Here is an 18,987-nt window from a genome sequence, read left to right as displayed (position 1 = left end):
GGTCTTTACTTAACGTACCAGAGGAGCGGTACAGTGGAGACTTGATGTTACCACACTACAGGCTAGCTTGATGCCGTTTCCCTCCTCCGCTTCATTGATCTGCACACTGGGCCTTGGCGGCGGTTGTTTTCGAAAGGGGCCGATGCTTCATGTGGGTAATTTATTTGACCCGTGGTATCTCGCTCTTTCAGCCTTCCGTCCCCGTTTAGCGAGTAATTTCAGCAAAGTCTAAATAATTCACGGCAACTGCAATCAGCAGCGATCAATTGGGGGAGATAATTGAAGGGCCTGTGAGGTGTGAAGGCAGAGGGGCGGAGAGTTGGAGGTGAAGGCGAAAGTCAAAAGGGAGGAGGAGAAGGTGGTGGGTGCAGGGGGGGCGCGAATCATTCAACAGCTGAGTTCTGGCTAGTATAGCTTTCAGGGATTGCAGAGAAGGAGTCCATCTTTCTTCCTCACATTTCGTCATTCCAGCCTGCATCCAGGAGCGTTTAGCAGTTACTGCTTTGTCATCAAAATAAGTCTCATTGACTTTGGCTGCCTTCTGCTCGCAACAGAAGCACCGGCAGAAGCGCTGTCTCTGAATGAGACACAGCGGCTCGCTATGACTGAGAGCAGAAATCTTTTAAGTGGGAAGACACCACAACTGCCCCCACGGTGATGTCATTTCCAAAAGCAACAGCAAACTTCTGTACTTCCACATCACTTTCTGACTGTGTAGGCATTCTAGGGGGAGAAAATTCAGAGAAAATGCACTGAAAATACACCCCGATCAGTAAACGGTACACATGCATCTTTATGTGTGCTTATCTGCGTGCCCCATTTCTGCTTGGTTTAGAATAGCGGTGTTCCAGTAGTAATTTGAATGTCTATTTTAATTCAGCACTGTTGGCTTCCATCAGTCTGCATTTTTGCTTTAGTCACTCAAGCCGTGATATTTTAGCCTAGTGCTCACCATCATTTTCAAGAAATTTGCTTATGTAAAAGCCACTGACAGACGATCGGTACTAGGGAGGTACTACTAACAGATCAGCTGAATATCGGCCGATAAGATATCAGCAGATAAGTCTGCATTTACTGATATCAGTTTGAGCATTTAATTTTGGGGGGTTTTCAGGCTGTAGTTACTCAGATTTTGAATTTAGTATGAAAAATAATCACATTATAAGACAGGAAGAAAAGGGGAGAAGGAGAAATGTCATTACAGATTACAGGTTGGAGGGGGTTTGGCGTGTGGGTGCATTTCTCTAAAAAATGGTAAACATAACAAAATAGGACTGAAACAGTATAAATATGGAGTATCAGGCAAACCTTTATTTGTGACACAGGCACTGGGCAAGAATTTGTATGGAAGAGAGGACAGAAGATTACCAGTACTTAATAGTAAATCAGAGAGAAGTGATCATTTCAGTTTGTTGATTGAACACAACACTGACTTCTGTCTTGTTAATTAGAGATAAATGTTTCATTCTGACTGTGAAATTTACAGCACAACTGTCACGGTGTAAATCTTTTTCCTGTTACAGCAGCACTTCTGACCATTGTTATGAGAAGAGTGTCTGCTGAACAAACAAACGATAAATGGAACAATAATTTGGTTTAATGCACGCCCCGCACTGGCATTATGGAGCCCAAACAATTAGAGAAATGAGTTTGTGGCCCAAAGGTGTCTGGTTTCGAATCCTCAGTGGGCTGACAAGAGCGCGGGCCTGTAAGTAGATGAGAAATGCACTTCTGCTCCTCACATCTACTGTCAAAGTGCCCTTGAACAATGTTCGGTGGCCAACAACACAAGTGCTGGGCATCTCCCAGGTCTATAATAAATCAAAAACTCTGCAGTAAATGCATGACACTTGTTCTGGTAGATTGCACATTAGTTTTTCTCTTTTTTTCTTGCTGCCGAGTATCTCAGCAATCAAAAAGCGGGACGCCACTCTCAATTTCTGTCCGCCCTGTGCTCGTGCTGTGGTCTATGACAGATTTACAAACACTAAGGGTTTGAGCTGGCACAGTGGCAGTAGTTAGAGAAGCTGTTAGTAGAGGTAAGTGGCTGGGCAAGTACTCTGTGGAGTCATTGTGTGAAAAAAAAATACATTTTTTACAGCGATTTCTCCTTTACATAATTCAATGTCACAAAGTAGCAACAAGCAGGTGGATTCTGAAATTACTCTGTGTTTTCCACAATGTGCAAAAGAGATGTGCAGAACACACCTGCAAGAGCACACACACACACACACACATAAACACTCATGTCAAAACTTGCCACGTTCATACAGCAGCGGCGGCGGCGGCAGCAGTGTCTTGATGGCAGATAAGATTCTGCAGTAATGAAAGGCAGCCAGTGGACAAGAGAGGAGAGAGTTCAGAGTCCAGTCTTGTGACTGTTGAGCAGCCTCGGCATCATTTGCATTTGGCCATTTGAATGTCCTCTGGTTCTGTTGCAGGCTACTGCACATCACTCAACAGCAGCTCCCGGGACAATAGCAGATGGCAGAGTCAAATCAAGCCCCGTCCAACACAGAGGATCCTATGAATTGCAGCACTCAAACACTCATAAAGCACAACTTAAAAAGTTGGGCTACAAACGTGGAGGTTTTACGTTATCTGTGGCAACAGAGGACAAGCCGAACTACCTTGAACATCTTGTGTAAGTTCAGGTCAAATAATTAAGCAGCTTAAATGTTCAACAAAAGAGAGGCTAAGAGGCAGACCCCCAGACACAGGCAGTATTTAGAAGGCTTTAAAAAAGTTTGACTCTTCTCTGCGTTACTTTAGATTGGTAGCCTAAGTAGTTATGTGGAAGGCAGGAAATTAACTGAACCCTTTTTAAAAAGCCTCATATTCCAACATCCAAACAGGTTATTTCAGAAGCTGAACTGCAGCTTGTACTCTGCCCTCTTTCCGGTAAGTCTCAGAAAACTTCAGCCCCTGACCTTTTGCCTCCACACGGATCCAAAGTCCAATGAAGCAATAAGATATTTGTGAAAAAAAGGAACACCTACGTAAAGGCCACTCAGAAACTCTCGCCGAGAAAACATCCAAGCCTTTGAGATCTATCAAAACACATCTGACATGACGGTCGGGTGATGTGACAGGCTGCAACAGACCAACTTGAAATGATGGGTGTTTTAGTCTGCAGACTAGACTAATCTCTATCAGAGGACCCTGGGGAGGGTAGAGACATTCAGACATTTTCAGAGGTGGGGTAGGTAACAAGCAAAAAAAAAAAAAAAAGAGTATTAATGGGAATCACCAACTAAGCCACACATCAAGTGCACACCTTTTTGAGTGCATTAAAAAAAGCATTACCTTGATCCTGACTGTGTAATAAAGTTGTTGTAGCAACACTGCTTTGCAACATTTTTAACAACCTTCGCCTACACTGTGTTTACTGTACATGCTCAGGGGTTAGTGTCACTGTCCCTGCTTTCCCCTGAGTGCTACTGCAGTGACACATGCAAAGTCTTGCTCAATGAATATTCAACCCAAACTCATTTTTACACCCAGTGGGCCCAGGTGGCTTTTAGCACCTTGAAACAATCACATATGAGTCAACGTATAAGACCCTTTACGCTCGGAGGGCCATTAAAAACCCCTTAAGACTTGCCAACTGTAATCTACACACCGGTGCAACTGTGAAGCGTTTCCCTTTGGTGGTGCTAAAACTACAAGATGGGGGGCTGTGCAGTGTTTTGACCCGACGTGATGAACTACATTAACTGTACTAACGTTACATTACAGCTGCCGCGCTCCAAGCAGAAGACGGTGCGCACTGTTATTAAATTAAGCCAACGGGTGACATTAGTCATTCGGTGTTCGTACTGCCAAGCAGCCTGACAGCCCAGAATACACTGTGAAAATTAGCTGGAGGGTTTCAAGAGATTCAGAGGCGGTGTGTGCGTGTATGGGGAGAACATTTATAGAGAAATGCCTCTATCGTGGGCCTAATTTGAGTCACTGATCCGAAGGATACGGGCACTGGCTGCCGTCACTGAGCGGCTAAATGGAAAGCCACAGGCCGGGCAGGTTTATTCCCCGCTTCTTTATGCAGCGATTTCAGCGACACATCCATAAGCGCCCCTGGTCGCCGTGCGACACACAAACAGCGTTACCGATCCCCGACACAAACGCACACATACACACACAGAAAAAAAGCGCACGATCTAACCACTGCCCGACATACGCGCACCCGTGTACGTTTCCACCCGCAGCAGTATAAGAATAATATTGTCCAGACGTAACAGTGCGCTCGCTTACAGATCCCCTTACCTGCGTTCGTCCACCCCACAGAGGCGCATCGTTATCATTCGACAGGAGGAGGCAAATCCAATGAAAACGGTCGCGACACTTTTGGCAGGAAGCAGAAATGGCGAGGCAGGCTTCGAGGGAGGAAAAAATCAAGTCCGAAATAATTTCTAAAAAGCCTCCTTTTGATTTGATTTTTTAATTCTACAAATGAATGCTGCGCCTGTGAGCGAGCCGAGGTGTGGAGTGCGTAGTCTGTGGAAATTGTTTATTCTCGGAGTCCCCTCGCTGTGGAGAAGTGAGCGCAGACAGCTACACTCCTCCTCCTCCGCCTGCCGCTGACACCACCCTTAAAGGAACAAGCCTTCACCCCTGCCCACATACTCCCTCTGCCAACAAGGAAGCACTTTTTAACATTAGATGTACAGCAAATGGTCTTAACGCTGTTTTTTTCCCCATTTTAAACTAAGTAATATACACCGCCTACGGTTTGTCTCACACCAAGGGACATACAATGGAAATGCTTAATTAGCAGATTATTATTTAATCATTTCAATTATTAAGAATAAGCTGGGCTAAAATAACCTACCAAGGAGGGGATCTTTTTGGTTACGTCTCATTCTGTCTCACTTTAAAAAGGAATGTTCAAAAAGTTATGAATAAATGCTGATAAAACTTAGTAGGTGTGTGGAGTGGGGTCATGGTAATAATCCAAAATTTCCACCAACATCCACAAAGGTCTTCGAGGTCAAGTTAACGATTTGTTGGTTGAAAACTGGAAAAAAAAAAAGTCTTATAACTTAGAAACTATGATTCTTACAAGTGTGGTGTGTATTAACATGTAAAGATTTAAAATATCTTACATGTCATATCATATCTCATTTGACCTCTGACCTCTCTGGGTCAATAGATTGATCTGAAAAGTACTAATAATCGTATTCACACCTATTAAAAACTACATTTCTTACTGTCAGCGTTTGTATTGACCACACATAGGCAAAAAGGCAATGATATAAGGAGATTCTACATATCACGTTACGTTGGACCTCTGACCTCTTCTTCAATGTCAAACAAGGTCAGACTTTCATAAAATATCTGTTTTCTTTAAAACCTACTGCCCGTGTTTGTCTGTCAACAACTAAGAAATTATACCGGTATATGGAGATTCTCAATATCACATTATAGCTTGCATCCAAAGTGTGTTCTATCTTTAAAGAAAGAACTGTCAAGAGAAGGAGAATGAGCTGCCTGGTGAGTTAGATACATACTGTACTATAATGTTATATAATAATCAATACCTGTTATCCATTACCTACTGCTACATAATGCTTACATACAAAATACAGCACTTTTCTCTTAAAAGTAAATACTGCCCACAGAGTGAGTGATCATTCTCAGATTCATTCTTTTTATTATTATTTTTGCTTCTTCTTCTTCTTTTAAATAAAAGCATGTCTATGAAAATAGAGAGTGTAATTCCTCAAATGGCCACTTGAGGCTGCCTCAGAAGACGGTCAAGTCCCAGTTTAACATCCTTAATAAAAATGGCTGACTTTACAACAAAAATCACCATTTTTACAGCCTGCGGATAGCTTTCACCATCGTAACTATTATGCTGGGTGATTTTTTTCATGACCTTTTTTTCTGTAGCTTAACGTAAGGGTGCTTTCTTTAACAGGTGTGGCCTTTCTGCAAGGCACACAACATCTCAAGTCCATTGGTGCTTTTTATTAGCCTGTGACTTAGGACTAATAAGCACATATCTGTATGTGTTCTTGCACCCATACAAATTATGAATGCTGCTTGCTAGCCTTACTCTAGTCCAAGTATATTAACTGGATTCTACATATTGAACCCTCAGTGTTAGCATTTCAGCCATGACCATTTTGAAGTGACCCTTCTTGGACAAAGCAGTGGAGTGATATGTTATTAGCTAGCTCGCAAACTTGAGTTTTAAATTGGTGGTTGATGGTTTCAGACTACTATACTAGAATTTCAATAACAATAACTTTGTGGACGGCCAGTACCACGCATCATGACATATTATTTGCCTGGTAGTTCAATTAAAAAAGTTCCATAAGGCACCAACATGGTGCAAATATGGCTGAGAGGTCGAGTTGAATGTTTCACATAAGTGACGGTAACAGCTGCTTATCGTGGCACATCCCAGGGCCTAAACCTGCCATTTTAAACACATTATAATGTTAAAAAAATGCTTTCTTAATGATACAGAAGTGGACATTTTAACATGGGAGTTGACCAATTCACCATCGGAGCCAGCCCCATGTGGTCACTAGAAGAACTGCAGTTTTTGGCACTGGCTTCACTTTGGTAAATGGACTGGTTCTTATAGAGCGCTTTTCTACTCTTCTGAGCACTCAAAACTTGTACATTCACACAAGCACATTGGATGGATGCATCGGAGAGCAAACTGGGGTTAATATCTTGCCCAAGGATATTTGGCACGCAGACTAGGGGAAGCCAGGAATCGAACCACCAACCTTCCGACCAGTAGATGACCTGCTCTACCACCTGAGCTACAGCCACCCCACTTTGCAGCCCTCAGGGTTGCCACTTGTTCAGTATTTGGCCTGTGTTACCTTCTTAAAGTCTTTGTTTTATTTAACTGTATTTGGATGTATAATTTGTAATCTAATTATTTAATACTATCAATATAATTTGTTCCAAAGGGTTAACAGAATCATGCTTGTAGTAACAAATGCTACATTAACATCAACCATAGTGGTAACAGTTGCAGTTTTAAATGTAACAGCAGCTGGATATGTAATAATCTTCAAAAGGTCCTTTAAAATGATAATAATAATAATAATTTTTTTTAAAACAACAGCAATTCTTAAAGAGGGACTTTACTGTACAAAAACTGGTTTATTTGTCACCACGAGTGCCACATTTTATTTTATTTTCTTATTTATTATTTTCTATTGTTATTCACAGAAGTGCATGTGTAATATGGCAATGCCAGAATTGACATGCAGGGAAAAAAGAGCTAAAAAAGAAAAAGGGAAAAATTAGAAAGACTAGAACATAAAGCCTGGATGCTCATGCCTGGAGCACTTAGGTGGCCAGAGAAGTCTGGTTAAAATGTATTGAGAGAAATTAGCATTACAGGAAATGTATGAGCCTGAAAGCAAGAACTTCAAGTCTCCTTACTTTGTCAAATTGCAATACTAAATTGGTGAATTTCCCCTTTAAGGAAGTGCTTTTAAATTCTCCTTAAAAATAGCATTGTAGTAAAAGATAATCCACGATTCACATTTTGCTTTGGAATAAAAATTGCTTTCCCCTTTAGATGAGTTAACAGAAACAGTCACAGGCAGACTACAGTAAATCTAAAAGACTAACATTTCTTAATCTAGCCATCTAAAGCAGGTTCAATTATAGCTCTTCAGTTGGATGGAGGATTAAGTAAGAAGTACCCTAAATAACCTTGTTGTGAGCATTCCTAAACAAATCATTAGGTTGCTCCATATGAGACTGCCATAGTGCTGGAGCTCTACTGTCTGCCTCACAGTGACCAAGTGGGGGAAAAGAACAACATAAATGGCATCAAAGCACCTTTGGATATATGAGACGTCTCCCAGGTGTGTCACTTGACTGTGAAGCAGGGAGCCATTCACCGAGCAGAAGATGCGCTCATGGAAACTTTTAAAATGTTTCTCGCTCGCCATTATTGTAAACATTGTAAATCTAAACCAATGATTACGCACCTTATGCTTCCAAATAACCCCCCCCCCCCCCCTTTTCTTTGTGTCATCTTGTGCTAATCTGTGCTATCTGGTCCACTGGCCTGCAGTCTGTCAACTCAACATGGCCTTGAACAAAATGTCTCTAAGGACCTGGGGAACATCAGTGTTCTGGTGAATGAGAACACAACAACATAACCTACTTCCAGCCATTCCTGTCTCTATTTCCCCTTTTCAAATCCAGGATCGGGGGGGGGGCAGTGTGTGTTTGTGTGGGTGAGAATGTGAGCGAGACAGAAGGGTGTGTGGGGGGGGTTGCTCCTCCTCCTCCTCCCACTGCTGTGTTATCACATCATGCTGTGTTATTGGCCACTTGTATTCAGCCAGCTGGATACTGTGCCTTCTAACCTGCGGTAACCCCACTGTGGTGTTTAAACAGTAATTCAGTTCATTGCCAGTAGTATAAACAGAGGCGGCACTCAACATGTCAGTCAGGTAAATTGGATAGTTTTCTTTTACAAGGCTGTTGTTCACAATAGGTGTTACCTGCAATTTGCATTTTGAGTGTAGCAGCAGTTAAAAGTCTGAGCAAAGTCCTCGCCAAAGTGCTATTCATAAAAAGTTGATGTTGCTGCTGTCTGATTGCACCACGAGTGCCGCTCAGGATCGCGATTTTGTCGAGACGTCAAAAGTTGGACGAGCAGGCTCCGCTCGGCAATCTGGACGGTATCTTGTACCTTGTAACCTCTGAACTGGAGTGACCTTTCATCTTTGAACTCTGACCCCGAATGCCACATAAATGGAGATACAATATTCTCCCTTTCATTCCCTCCCCCTCCCCCTCCACGAACTTTGCCCCTGAAGCTTTTCACAGAAATGGGTTTCAGGAAACTCTGTCCTTTGACCCTGAATTACAGGGACAGATTGTGACTGACGAAGAAGAAAAAAAAGAAAAAAGTCTGAGGTCCTCATGTGAAAACAGTTTGTCTTGATGTTATTTATGTATGGGATTTAACACATTGTGTGGTGAAGGTTGGTTACAGATGCTCACGGGCTGGTTGCAGCTGTGTGAGGGAAATAGAAGTGCAGAAAATGGCAAAAGCTTTAAAAAAAGAGGAAGCTCACCAAGTGTTTGAAAGACATTAGGAAATGGAAGTTGCTGTTTTACAAGACTAACTTTATTGTCTCGTTAACGTGGTGTCTTCTTTAGTGTGTTCAAAAGTGCTGAGCTGTCATTTTGAAATACGATATTATCTAGATATTAAATTAAATATTAAATATTCAACAACTGTAGGAAGCAATAAAAGTTTTTCCGATAACTTCGGCCTCTTCTAGAAGGTTGTTTCTCTAATTAAACAAGCAAATACTTGGCAGTAATTAGTGAAAAAGAAGATCTCATTGGCAAACATATATTCCAAAGTTTGCACTATGTTCTTAGTGTAAAATCTGGTAGTGTAGACGGTTCATCTGTGACTCATCTTTTGTCGGTCTGCATGAGTTCACTGAGTGGTCACTGGGGCAGATTATCATTCAAATCTTTGGATGGAATATGCAGATTTGATTTGTTCATCTCTTCAGAAATGAAGTAATCTGACCCCGCAGGACCCTTTGGAATTGGTTTCCCATACATTTAAACTGTATCCCAGTGCATATTTCAAGGTAAAGGAAAAACATAGATGGAAAACATATGAATCCGCGGCCAAGGGTCAGCTCTGCACCGGCGTCCTCCCGGCCCTGCAGTACAATCAGAGGAGAGTTTAGAATCAGACGCCCGATTGTCTCAGAAGGAGGGAGGTGGAGAGTCAGCAGACATTAACCCTCCACCTTTGACCTCTACTCCCCAATTTCAGCTGCAGTATCTCCTAAGGTTTGGAGTGAGCTAAAGCCCTCTCGGGGAGGAGGCAGGTGCGAGCTGCGGTGGGAGGGCCTGCTGGAAGTCACACCATACTGTAACCTTTGAACTGGAATGCGTACGAAATGGTTGTGACATTCCCCACGTATACAGCTGCAGGGGAGGTTTTACTAAAACCATATGAGACAGCAAAACCTGCCTGCACACAGACACATGAGGCGTATTTGGATTGCTTAACTGTTCTGCTTGAATGATTGAGGTCAACAAAACAAACAAAGAAAATATTAAAGCTTTATGTGCCACAGCCTGCAATTTACAAGGGAATGCTGTGTTATGAATGTGGAATAATACAACACTAGCTGGTTTCAACTAATAGATATAGAATTAAACAACAACAACAACAACATCACAAATTATGGAGGACAAAAAAGCACATAACCTTTCATTACTGTATATGTGAAATGCACTTTTCACTTATTAAACAATAAAGTATAACAGAGCGGTGATCAGATACAGTCATGCTCCAAACCTCTATCACTGATATCACTGTAGGTTTGGAACAAGCAGGAACCTGAGGGTTCAGGTGTGATACCAAAACTGCAGTTCCTGAAATGGCCACTAGAGGCAAAAAGCCAATTCCCCATAAAATCCTGCGTTAATTTCATTTAATGATATTTTTTTGTACTGTTTATTCTCTAAGAAGATGACTACATAAAAACGAATACACAAGGACAAAAACGATGATAAAATGTATCGAAACGTAGATAAATGCACGCATCCGTTCACTGGGAAACGGTACAGTGTAAAAAATAAAAATAGAATAAAAATTGGGAAAAGATACAACTAACTCATTTTCTCATGAAAATGCAACAACATGCCAACGCTTGGAAGGAAGACAAGAAAAGACAAGTGGAGACATTTTGCAATAAAATGTCAATAAAAATAAGACGCTGCAAACCACGTGGAGGAAAAACAACAAACTTTTACACTTGTGGTCAACTGAACCAACTTTAGATTTAATTTTATCATCTTAAGTCGACTAAAATTAGATTAAAAGTAAAATTATTTAGATGCCCAAATTATGACTAAAAATAAATAGTAAATAAATCCAAGTTTTCTGTTAACATTAACACTGATGTGCATTTTATAACAGCGTTTACATTCCGACACATTACAGCGGAAACACCTTTTAAAATTAGAAGTCTGAAACTCATTACAGTTGTGGATTCTTTGACTGACAGGTTTCTGCCTTCACTTCAGCTAATTTGACACACTGAACTGAATCCCTCTAGTTTTACTAACAGATTATTTAAGAAGCCAACTTTGCAGATTTGTTATTACAACAGTTAGCCGTCTACATATCAGTGCTGCTGGAAAAACCAACCAACACAGCTGTGCAATGAGGAAGAAACTATTATTCTCCCCCATGTTTCTATTTCTATTCTATTTTAATAATTAAATGTTATATGTTATTTTGCTCCTTCCATTTCCACTTGTTTGCTTCCTTCCATGTATCTATATGTATGAACCCAATTCATACAGCTATAAACCAATGAACCAAATCTACATTCACAAGTAATAATGACAAGGTCAGCGTCGTAACTACGCTGTGAAACTGCCATCCTCTTTTACAGACTCAACTCGAGCCTTGAGATGTGTGGATTATTCATTAACAAGTGAAACTGTCTTTATTGGCCCAACAAACTACGGATGCAGAAGAAATGCATGACCTCTGCTCAAAATAAACAGACAAGAGTGATTATGAGTGGATTATGGCAGACATGCTAAACAGCCATCTCAGTAAATATTCCACTTTTGTCCTTGAAGTGTGTCAGGGAGATGAAACTGCGCCTGATAGACAAGACAGATAATTCCAGTTCAACGTAGCACCGCGCTAACAGAGGAGAGACATGAAAGTCACAGCTGCCACATTCAGAAAAGGTGCACCAAGCTACTGATTCAGTGTGATGACCTCCATCTCTCCTGCTTCACATTATTTTCCTCATCAGACTCACAATGAGTGAGTAATTTGAATTTGAGCTGCCGGTCCTTGAATAAAGCAACATTACATTTGACTAAGGTCACTATAGGATGTTAAGAAATGTCTCCTGGGGTACTGAGGCTCAGACGGTTGAGACTATGTTCCCTGTCCAGCTATGTCAGTGTTATTTATTGCAACAGCTCTGTGCTGAGTTTCTCTAGGGGGCCAGAGATCTAACTAAAAGGATCCGCATAGAGTGCTGCGCCCTACCGAAGGGATATCATTATGTTGGCCTCACAATGGGGATGGTGTCTGCTTTCCCATTCAACAGTTTCTTCAGTCTACTAGTGGCACAGAGCAGAACAGGCTTCATAAACAACTATGGTTGTTTCAACAAAAAAAAAATCTCCAAGGCCAATCTGCCTGGAGCTGTTTTGTTAAGGTGTGACTGTGAAACTACAGAGATGCTATTTAACAGTCTACATGACCCGAAGACACAGAGCATGTACAGTTTAGAGTTGAAGCAACTAATCTGCTCCGATAAAGGACATTCTCACTCTTTAAACCAGTTTCATCATATTATCATTTTGCTTTTTACCAAGCAAAGCAAATGTTCTGCCAGGGAATCAATTGTAGGGCTGCTGACAGCAGTGGGAATGTTTACATCTCCCTACGCCTGGCCTCATATCTGATGCTTAACCCATACCCACTTGCTGTGAAACACAAAAATCAAGAGGAATTTTGGAGTTGTTTTTGGATAACTGTCAAAGTATGGGAAAACAGGTCACTGCGTAAGCGTGGCTGCCTCTGCGTGTTTGTGTGTACATGTGTGTGTTTGAGAGCGAGAGAGACGGGAGCACAGGCAAGACTAGGCTGACTCTACTGTGTGTGTGCGTGGATTGCATCGCGTCCCCCTGAACATGCACCGGCCCTGCATCTTGTTGACCTAGTTGGTGCTCTTTGACTAATCCCTGATGATACTGTGGGTGGTCTGGGAGGAGCTCTCCTCCAGTTTCCTCTGCATTTGAATATCAGATGGCAAAGGCGGGGCCTGGAAAAAAAAATCTAAACTGCCAAGGGATTTGACTGGAGCGCCTGCCAACACAACATGGAATGTTTTTTTAGTGCTCCCTGCACCTTCTCCTCCTCCTCCTGCTCTCTCTTGTGTGCTATCACAGGTCTCCTTCTTTCATCCACTTGTCTGACATAAAAGGCAGTCCTATTTTCTGCCCATATTGACCCACTGATTCAAAGCGACACCGATATGCTCATTGTGTTTGTGTGTGTGTGTTTTCGGAACAATTAAAGGCCCTGGTTGTAGTCCTAATCACGTAGCCATCCATGTGCCATGTGCGACAGGAGTTATGCTGCAGCTGACATGCTGTCTTTTTCTATATGTGGGTGATCCAATTACTCATTGGCTCTTCTCACACACTCATTCACTCAGTATGGGCCATTTGCAACAGTAATGAGTCACAGATATGCTATCAGTCCACACACTTTCAGAATGATCTCAAGCCAGGAGTGAAAGTGCAAAAAAAGGCCTAATTTTAATGCCAGGACAAAGTTCCTGCCACTGTTTTATGATATGTATGTATGTGTATGTTTGCTAACATTTGTGTGACAAATGTAGCAGCAGAGCTGCCACTAATCCTTAGTCAAAGCTGCTGTGATGATGTTAGTTTTGGGCTGGACAAGCTGCTTTGTTTGAATGAGGCTTTGCTGGGAAGGCACAGTGGGGGCAGAGCTAAAGAGTCAGATATCAGGGACAGAGGCACCTTACTGTCCCCGCCGCACTCGCGCACACAGATGGTGGCGAGTGAGGACAGTGAAAACAGCTCTGTGTCCCTGGGCCCTCGTCCTTGCTCCACCCATCCACCACCAGCCAGTTGTTCCCACGGGGCTGTTAACATCCTATTGACCCTGCTCACTCATTATCAGATCAGCACAGAACACACTGGGGCGCTTTAGCCGCCCCATACGCGCACACACAAACACCCTCAAACTCCACGCTGGTCTCACGACGTTATTTGGGCCCGCTGCTTCGCAGCAACCCTATCGTCAAGCCCGCAGCAGGACCCTGAGCTGGTTTCAGTGATCGTTCCTTCTTGTTGTTGTGTTTCTACAGAGCGATCCACCAGGAGCTCAACACCCACCGGTAAGTCTCCTCCACAGATGCTGGCAGGCCCCGTGGGATGGCCACTGTTTCCCTCCATACCACGCTGATTGTCAGTTAATGTGTCGACATAAATGTAGTGTGGCTACTAATGAGCTGGCAACCAGCAGCCACTGTCAGCTTCTTAAGACCTGTCAATACAAAACGGAGGCTGATTTTAGCTCATTACACAAGGATGTCTAACAATAGATTAAAGCTCACAGTATTGTATTCATCTGAAGGCCACATCATTAGCTAGGAAACCATCTTAAAGGCATTAGAATGCAGTGTGGTCGTGTGGAGTCTGTGACGGCCCCCTTCCAGCAATTGAAATTCATGACAGGTCCGAGGTAGTGTGATACTCATGTAGGCACAAAGCCTGCACATGTTTATTGATAGCAAAGCCTACATAGGCTGTTATTATTTCAAGGCAAGTATGGGAAGGCTTAGTGTCAGTGTCTGCATGCATGCATGTGTGTGTGCGTGTGTCTATGTACGTGTACACGGGCTCAGTGTTTGTTTGTGTCACACAAAAAACAGATTAGTGAAAACACTGAGGTAAAATAAGCAGCCTGACCTTGCTCTGAAACTGAAAGGCAATCCTCTGAATGATCCGCGGGTCAGTAGCTTTGTCCTTCAGACAGTTAAAGTCTATCCTTCTCATCCCCTCCCTCCCTCCCTCACTCCCACCTGCCTGCCTCACTCTTTCCTTCCTCTCTCCCTCTCTTTCTTTCCCTTTCTTCTACAACACTTGTATTCACATTAAATCCCTTATTTTCTGCACCTTATGCAGAACTTATTCTCTATATTGTCTGTGCCTGCACATCTGCTCGTCTTAAAGTGACACACACACACATATAGGCACGCTCTCTTTCTCTCTCTCTTGCTCACACACACACACACACACACACACACACACACACACACACACACACACACACACAAAGGCATTCAGAACTCTTGATATGCATGTCATCTTTTCATGTCTGCTCTTTGAACATGGCTGTTTGTGTTTTTTCAAGACGTGATTGTTCCTCATGACAAGCAACGATGGCACTGATGTGTCTGATCCGCCGCTACGCCTCAAAGGCAGACGAGCAAGACGCAAAGGCGGCAGCAGCAGATACTACCAGCCATATTAAAGACTTCCCCCGCAAACTCTTTGAGCTGTGAAATGTTTGACGCTTTAAGAGAGCAGCCAAAGCAGGTTGCCAGGTGAGAGCTGGCAACCCCCTCTCATCCCTATCTGCGCCCCCTCCCGTTTCTTATATAGGATGCTTCGCTCGTTGCTGCAGTCACTGGAAATTGCAACTGTGTCAGCAAGTTCCAGATGTCAGTTATGCAATGATGTTTAATTACAGCAAGCGTTACCTAGATGATGCGTGTGCTCCCGTGTGCACATGTGCTCCTTTAAATGGCGGGTCACTGAAGTTTGCATTTCAAATAGACAGGGTGCCTTTTGAATTCTGTTGGTCTCTTTTGCATTTTAAATCTGCTACAAGTACACATTGAATTCACGAGAATTTTGGAAGTCATTGTCTCAGCCCACAGCTTCGTTCACTCTAAAAGTAAAGCGCGCATTTTACCGATTATGTTCTGGAACTGCAAAAACCCAACGAGGGATTCATGATGGTGAATTTGCACTGATATTTTCACACTTTTAACATTTGTCAGGGCCATAAAACTGAATGGAAAGATTTGCAAGCCAACCAGCAGCTGTGCAACAGTTATTTTTCTCTGAGCTGCTGAATAAATAACAGGATATACGGTGCAAGATTTATCACAGCATCTGAGGTTAACTGGGGTGAATAAAGCAGTGAGAGGTTAATCCCCAGATCTCTAAGGCCTATTAGCATACCTTACTTATAGCTTATCGGTATCTTGTTATAAAGCCTATTAGATAAAAAGATACAGTACTTTCTACAGTACTATTATCTACCTTTTTCAAAGGTAGATAATCTCTATTTACCATTTTCCTTAGGAAGATGACAGTCGGTTGTATTTGTATTAACAGTTACTCCTAACAGCACAGAGCATGTCACATTGTAGATCTCTTTAAAACTGAACGGGCGAGTAATATTTAGAAAGTATATGACAACAATGGCAAGGGGTATTTGAAGTTTAATAGCATTGCCATTAGGACTAAAACAAAAAGTACGCCTCCTGTCATAAAAGGCACTTCCTGATTTAAAGAACTGCAGTTGTTGAGACATTAAAATATTCCTGTGATGCATTTTTACTTTGATCTTCTGATTTCTTTATCTGTCAAAATGTGCAATCAGCCTAAAAATGTCTCAGCAACCACTGCGTGAACTGAGCTATAATTTTAAGCAGACATGTTTCATATAATTAGTCAAATAAATATATGTATTTTTGCATTTACATAGAAGCAAAGCACACTGAATAAAGATGCTAAGCATTAGCATGCTAGCGGTATTGTAAGCACTTTGCTTGACATCTAGCTTTAAAAATGTCTGAGTACACAGCTGTAGACTCTTGGTCTTGATCCACATTAAGAATAAGAATTAATTGTATTTTAAGCTTACTAGTGTATCACAAGCACTCTGAGGGAGTACTGATACAAATGTAACTTATTTTGTAAAATTGTTTTTACCTTCTCATGAAAGGACCAATGAGCTCACGCTGTTGTGAGGTGTTGGTTCGTCCAGCCGTGGTTCACCAGAATCATTACTCAGAATTTAACCAGTCTTAAAAACACTGATCACCTAATGAGCCTTCATCCAAAATCTGCTTAAGACCAAGGTCAAAGTCACTTTTATGAATTTAGTGGCTAACCTAACATGCTTCGTAGTGATACATTTTGTATACACAAAATGACACAAAAGAAAAATCTTCATTAAATGTGGAAAAATTTAAAAGCTTGGGCTATCGCTCTGACAAACATGTTGCATGCCACTTATATCCTGTTACATGGTGATAAATGATTAAATGGTCATGATCATGGAAGCAGAGATTGTGCTGTCTGCCTCCCACATTACAAAGGTGTAATTAGGGCCTCCTATCACCATTATTTTAATATCAGTAATACGCTGTGACACCCTGACATGTTCAAATATTTTCATGCCATTTTTATTCATGGGTACTACTGACCATGTGATCATACTACTCCTAAACTTAAATACCTTCATATGCTGTTGATTAATTTGCCCTGAATGTGACTGTTTGTGAGCCTTCTTGACTCCTCGTTGGGATTTGGTTCTCATTAGTTCGTGGAATACAGCCAACCGCTGAGTCACTTTCCTTCTGTACTTTACACACTACACTAACCTGCGGAGTGTGATTAATGGTGAACCGGATGAGTTACTATGCCACTGTCGTTCTGGTTTCTGTGAACCACATCGCTTCACTTTAAATAGTTGAATCAACACAAGCACAAAGCAGAAAGTGAAATTGTTGATGAAAAACAAATTTGAATCCAATTTTTTTTTAAAAGGAACCCCGACTATTATGACAAATTACTCTAAATATGTAACAAATGATCTCCACTACATAAAAACATACTTGAGAATAACTACAATTTTTTGGAGCCGTGGGAGTGGCCATGTTTTTTTGCACACAATGCATTCTGGGACGATGACATGTATTTGTTGTCAGCAGTATAGGTGCTTTCGTTCAGCTAACCTGTTTTGTTTTTTATAGTGTAGCAACGATATTAATTAATTTGCCTATTAGTGACCTGGTTACGACTTGGTAGACCAGCACTATACCGGTCATGGAGGCTAACAAGGGCTGCCCGAAGAACATCTGGATTAAGACATACGGCTTCAAAGTTTGGTGCACTGTGTTGCATGGAGAATCTGTAAAAATGACGATATCGTAATTTCACTGTATAATAAAAATCAGAATTCTATTAATGTTGTTATCATGCGGTTATGTGATACCATGGATAGCTGCTGCCATAAAATTGAGCTCTTTACAACAGATGCTCTCAGTAGCCGCATAGACACCAGTAGTTTTCCCTCACTCTCGCGTCCTCGTGTGACGGATTGTTTTCATCTTTATCTAAACTAAGTAATGGTTGACAATTTTCATCCTTTCCCTCAGATTGCTCTGGTTCAAACTGGAACGGTTCAACAGAAGCCAACTGTGAACTCGATGCGGTGCAACCGTATGACGTCACTACCCAGAGTGCATTGAGAAGTAAAAACAAAAAAGTGCTTACAGTTTTTGCCCGTTGCTTGAACACTATAAACCCATGCTCAGACTAAAGTAACACAACGTGAAGCTTTTGTTACCATACCTCAAACACATGTACCCATACCTTAAACAAAAGCGCTGCTTTGCACCCCAGTACCAATTATGCAACACACCTACCCCTTTATGCAACACACATGGTCCTGCATGCTACACTCTATGTCATACATAAGACACTTCGCTCACAAAATGAAATGTCAGGGTGCCATTCGGAAAACACATGTATCCAAAATACAAAACACATGGAGTAATTGCAACCACGCAAATACACACCTGAAGGCACTTACTTGCAAAACCGAACACCAATTAGCCAACTACAAAAAGCCCTCAGCGTAGCCATTTCAAGAACTTCGCAAGCATGGATGGAGGGAGAGCAAGAGGAAGAGGAAGAGGAAGAGGAAGAGGTAGAGGAGGAGGAGGAAGAGGAGGAGGAGGCCGAAGAGGCCATGCACGGACCCATATTTCTGATGAAATAAGAGCAACTTTGGTGGACCATGTCATCAACCACGGCCTGACTATGAGGGAAGCTGGGCAGAGAGTCCACCCACATCTAAGCCGCTTCACAGTGGCATCTGTAATACGAACATTCCGACTAGAAAACAGGTCTGTCTTCACCTCCATACCTTCTGCTCTACTCAGATGGTTTCATAGCACTGTTCTACAGTATATCACATCACCATATCAAGTGTACGGGGTGCTAATGCTCCTTTTGCAGCCAAAGTGGCTGATTCCTTATATTGAAGTACAGTGTTGTACAGTGGATGACACAGTACATACAGTAAAGTATTGTAAGAAAAATAAGCAAACCGATGACAATATGTGGTTGTATTTCTCCAGA

General features: G+C 42.0%; 1 protein-coding gene across 1 annotated transcript in view; it reads right to left on the bottom strand.

Annotated features, from left to right (window-relative positions):
• Nucleotides 1–4,568, bottom strand: part of nrip1b (nuclear receptor interacting protein 1b) — a 38,598-nt gene extending 34,030 nt beyond the window's left edge. The window contains exon 1 of the mRNA XM_085469491.1: nucleotides 4,267–4,568. The gene's annotated coding sequence lies outside the window, so the exon portion shown is untranslated. The remainder of the gene's footprint in view (nucleotides 1–4,266) is intronic.
• Between the last annotated feature and the right edge of the window lie 14,419 nt (nucleotides 4,569–18,987).

This window comes from Copadichromis virginalis, linkage group LG10, assembly GCF_057382275.1.
Source record: "Copadichromis virginalis isolate Kocher_CV1m ecotype Utaka linkage group LG10, C_Virginalis_male_GT1.1, whole genome shotgun sequence".
Classification (NCBI taxonomy): domain Eukaryota; kingdom Metazoa; phylum Chordata; class Actinopteri; order Cichliformes; family Cichlidae; genus Copadichromis; species Copadichromis virginalis.
Note: the sequence above shows the minus strand (reverse complement) of the source record. Positions and strands in the feature narration are given on the sequence as shown.